We start from the raw sequence: 5,170 nt of genomic DNA, 5'->3' as shown, positions 1-5,170 counted from the left end.
CGCTTCTTTGGCTGTTATTTCACTTCACGGTACAATTCTTATGCCTTTTCTCTCTTATTTTGCAAGGTTTACATGAAGAGGGACAATGCCGGAACTGGAATTCTGGCCTGAAAGTGGAGCAAAGTTGAGATATCTATTCTGCGCAACTCCAAACGCCGTAATATCGACAAGGATTTTTTTTCCGGATTTAAAAAACATACTGGGCCGAAGAAGTGCTAGAGGGGCGCCAGGGGTTGGCCACAAGCCAGCATGGCGCGGCCACCCCCCCAGGCCGCACCATGAGGGCTTGTGGGCAACCTGCTGGCCCACTTGCCCCTCTCTTTTGCTATATGAAGGGTTGCATCCAGAAAAAAATCAAGGAGGAGCTTTTTCTTGGTTTCGCCGCCGCCACGAGGCGGAACTTGAGCAGAACCAATCTAGAGCTCCGGCAGGACGATCCTGCCGGGGAAACTTCCCTCCCGGAGGGGGAAATCGTCGCCATCGTCATCACCAACACTCCTCTCATTGGAGGGGACTCATCACCATCAACATCTTCATCAACACCATCTCATCTCCAAAGCCTAGTTCATCACTTGTAACCAATATCCGTCTCGCGACTCCGATTGGTACTTGTAAGGTTGCTAGTAGTGTTGATTACTCTTTGTAGTTGATGCTAGTTGGATTACTTGGTGGAAGAGTTTATGTTCAGATCCTTGATGCTAATCATTACCTCTCTGGTCATGAATATGATTATGCTTTGTGAGTAGTTACTTTTGTTCCTGAGAACACGGGATAAGTCATGCCAATAGTATTCATGTGAATTTGGTATTCGTTCGGTATTTTGATATGTTGTATGTTGTTTTTCCTCTAGTGGTGTTATGTGAACGTCGACTACATAACACTTCACCATTATTTGGGCCTATAGGAAGGCATTGGGAAGTAGTAAGTAGATGATGGGTTGCTAGAGTGACAGAAGCTTAAACCCTAGTTTATGCGTTGCTTCGTAAGGGGATGATTTGGATCCACTAGTTTAATGCTATGGTTAGACTTTGTCTTAATTCTTCTTTTGTAGTTGCGGGTGCTTGCGAGAGGGGTTAATCATAAGTGGGATTCTTGTCCAAGTAAGGGCAGTACCCAAGCGCTGGTCCACCCACATATCAAACTATCAAAGTAACGAACGCGAATCATATGAACATGATGAAACTAGCATGACAGAAATTACCGTGTGTCCTCGGGAGCGTTTTTCCTCCTACAAGACTTTGTCCAGGCTTGTCTCTTGCTACAAAAGGGATTGAGCCACTTTTCTGCACCGTTGCTACTTTTGTTACTTGTTGCTTGCTACGAATCATCTCACCACACAATCACTTGTTACCAACAATTTCAGTGCGTGCATATTTTACCTTGCTGAAAACCACTTGTCAGATCCTTCTGCTCCTCGTTGGCTTCGACACTGTTACTTATCGAAAGGACTACGATTGATCCCCTATACTTGTGGGTCCTCAAGACTCTTTTTTGGTGCCGTTGCCGGGAGTGAAGCGCCTTTGGTAATTGGAACTTGGTAAGGAAACATTCATTTAGTGTGCTGAAATTTATTGTCACTTGTCACTATTGATACTAATCCTTTGAGGGGCTTGTTCGGGGTATCTTCACCTCGAACGTAAGCACAAATAGTTGCTCCTCAACCTGCTGCACCTACTGAAAATATTTGCTTTGAATTTCCTTCGAGTATGCTTGAGAAAATGCTGGCTAATCCTTTTACAGGAGATGGAACATCACATCCAGACTTGCATCTAATCTATGTAGATGAAGTTTGTGGTTTATTTAAGCTTGCAGGTTTGCCCGAGCATGAGGTCAAGAAGAGGGTCTTTCCTTTATCTTTGAAGGATAAGTCATTGACATGGTATAGGCTATGTGATGACACTGGATCATGGGACTACAATCAGTTGAAATTGGAATTTCATCAAAAGTTTTATCTTATGCATTTAGTACATCGTGATCGGAATTATATTTACAATTTTTGGCCTCGTGACAGTGAAAGCATCGCTCAAGCTTGGGGGGGGGGCTTAAATCAATCTTATATTCATGCCCCAATCATGAGCTCTCGAGACAAATTATCATTCAGAACTTCTATGCTCGGCTTTCTCATGATGATCGCACCATGCTTGACACTTCTAGTACCGATTCTTTTATGAAGAGAGATATTGACTTCAAATGGAATTTATTGCAGAGAATTAAACACAACTATGAATATTGGGAGCTTGAAGAAGGTAAGGAGTCAGGTATGAATTTCACGTTTGATTGAGTTAAATCCTTTGTTGAGACAAATACCTTTAGTGATTTTAGCGCTAAGTATGGACTTGACTCTGAGATAGTAGCTTCACTGTGTGAATCTTTTGCTGCTCATGTTGATCTCCCCAAATAGAAGTGGTTTAAATATCATCCTCCTTTAGAAGTCAATGTAGTTAAACCCAATCCAGTTGAAGAGAAAGTCATTGCCTATAATGATCCTATTGTTCCCAGTGCTTACATTGAGAAACCACCTTTCCCTGTTAGGATAAAGGATCATTCTAAAGCTTCAACTGTGATACGTAGAGGCTATATTAGAACACCTACACCCCTTGAGCAAATTAGAGTTGAACCTAGCATTGCTATTATCAAAGATCTTCTGTCCGACGATGTTGAGGGACATAATATTCACTTCTGTGAAGATGCTGCTAGAATTGCTAAACCTCACGCTAGAGACAAACATAGGCCTGTTGTTGGCATGCGTGTGGTTTTTGTTAAGATAGGAGATCATTGTTATCATGGTTTATGTGATGTGGGTGCTAGTGTTAGTGCAATACCTCAATCCTTATATGATGAAATCAAAGGTGAGATTGCACCTGTTGAGATAGAGCCGATTGATGTCACTATTCAGCTTGCCAATAGAGATACTATCTGCCATGTGGGAATTGTTAGAGATGTTGAAGTCTTGTGTGGTAAAATGAAGTATCCTGCTGATTTCCTCGTTCTTGCTACTGCACAAGATAGCTTTTGTCCCATCATATTTGGTAGACCTTTTCTCAATACCGTCAATGCTCATATTGACTGTGAGAAGCAAACTGTCACTGTTGGCTTTGAAGGCGTGTCACATGAGTTCAACTTCTCCAAGTTCGGTAGACAACCTCATGAAAAGGAGTTGCCTAGTAAGGATGAAACTATTGCCTTAGCTTCTATGGCCCTGCCTCCTACTGATCCCTTAGAGCAACACTTGCTTGAGCATGAAAATGATATGCATATGGATGAAAGGAATGAGATAGATAGAGTTGTCTTAGAACAATATCCTATCCTTAAGAATAACTTGCCTGTTGAACTGCTTGGGGATCCACCCCCCCAAAGGGTGATCCTGTGTTCGAGCTTAAACAGTTGCCTGATACTCTTAAGTATGCCTATCTTGATGAAAAGGAGATATATCCTGTTATTATTAGTGCTAGCCTCTCAGAGCATGAAGAAAAGAAGTTGCTAAAAACTCCGAGGAAGCACCGTGCTGCTATTGGATATACTCTTGATGACCTTAAGGGCATTAGTCCTACTCTATGCGAGCACAAGATTAAAACTGATCCTGATTTCAAACCAGTTGCTGATCATCAAAGGAGATTAAATACTAAGATGAAAGAAGTAGTGAGAAAAGAAATACTAAAGCTCCTGGAAGAAGGTATCATTTATCCTGTTGCTCAGAGCGATTGGATGAGTCCGGTGCATTGCGTTCCTAAGAAGGGAGGCATTACCGTTGTCCCTAATGATAAGGATGAATTGATCCCACATAGGATTATTACTGGCTATAGGATGGTGATCGATTTTAGGAAATTGAATAAAGCCACTAGGAAAGATCATTACCCTTTGCCTTTTATCAACCAAATGCTAGAAAGGCTGTCTAAACACACACACTTCTGCTTTCTAGACGGTTATTCTAGTTTCTCCCAAATACCAGTTGCACAATCTGATCAGGAGAAGACCAGTTTCACCCGCCCTTTCGGTACATTTGCTTATAGATGTATGCCTTTTGGCTTATGTAATGCACCTGCCACCTTTCAAAGATGTATGATGGCTATATTCTCTCACTTTTGTGAAAATATTGTTGAGGTTTTCATGGATGACTTCTCCGTTTACGGGTCTTCCTTTCATGATTGCCTCAACAACCTTGATCGAGTCTTGGAGAGATGTAAAGACACCAATCTTGTCTTGAATTGGGAGAAGTACCACTTTATGGTTAATGAAGGCTTCACCTTAGGACATAAAATTTCTGAAAGAGGTATTGAAGTCGATAAGGCTAAGGTTGATGCAATCGACAAAATGCCATACCCCACAGATATCAAAGGTATAAGAAGTTTCCTTGGTCATGTTGGTTTCTATAGAAGGTTCATCAAAGACTTCTCTAAGATTTCTAGGCCTCTTACCAATCTCTTACAAAAGGATATTCCTTTTGTTTTTGACGATGATTGTGAGGAAGCCTTCTAAATACTTAAGAGGGCTTTGATAACTGCACCTATTGTTCAACCACCTGATTGGAACTTACCTTTTGAAATCATGTGTGACGCTAGTGATTATGCTGTTGGTGCTGTTCTAGGGCAAAGAGTTGATAAGAAGTTGAATGTTATTCACTACGCTAGTAAAACTCTAGACAATGCCCAGAGAAACTATGCCACTACGGAGAAGGAATTTTTAGCAGTCGTGTTTGCATGTGAAAAGTCCAGGTCTTACATAGTTGATTCCAAAGTGACTATTCACACTGATCATGCTACTATTAAGTACCTCATGGAGAAGAAATACGCTAAACCTAGACTTATCAGATGGGATCTCTTGCTACAAGAGTTTGATTTGCACGTTGTCGACAGAAAGGGTGCTGATAACCCAGTAGTAGATAACTTGTCTAGGTTGGAGAACGTTCTTGATGACCCACAACCTATTGATGATAGCTTTTCCAATGAGCAATTGAATTTCATCAATGCTTCACGTAGTGCACCATGGTGTGCTGATTATGCAAACTATATCGTTGCCAAATATATACCACCTAGTTTCACGTACCAGCAAAAGAAGAAATTCTTCTTTGACTTGAGACGTTACTTCTGGCATGATCCTCACCTTTCTAAGGAAGGAGTAGATTGTGTTATTAGACGTTGTGTACCTGAATATGAACAGGGACAGATCCTAC

The sequence above is a fragment of the Hordeum vulgare genome, chromosome 6H (genome assembly GCF_904849725.1).
Source record: "Hordeum vulgare subsp. vulgare chromosome 6H, MorexV3_pseudomolecules_assembly, whole genome shotgun sequence".
NCBI classification, from domain to species: Eukaryota; Viridiplantae; Streptophyta; class Magnoliopsida; order Poales; family Poaceae; genus Hordeum; species Hordeum vulgare.
Note: the sequence above shows the minus strand (reverse complement) of the source record.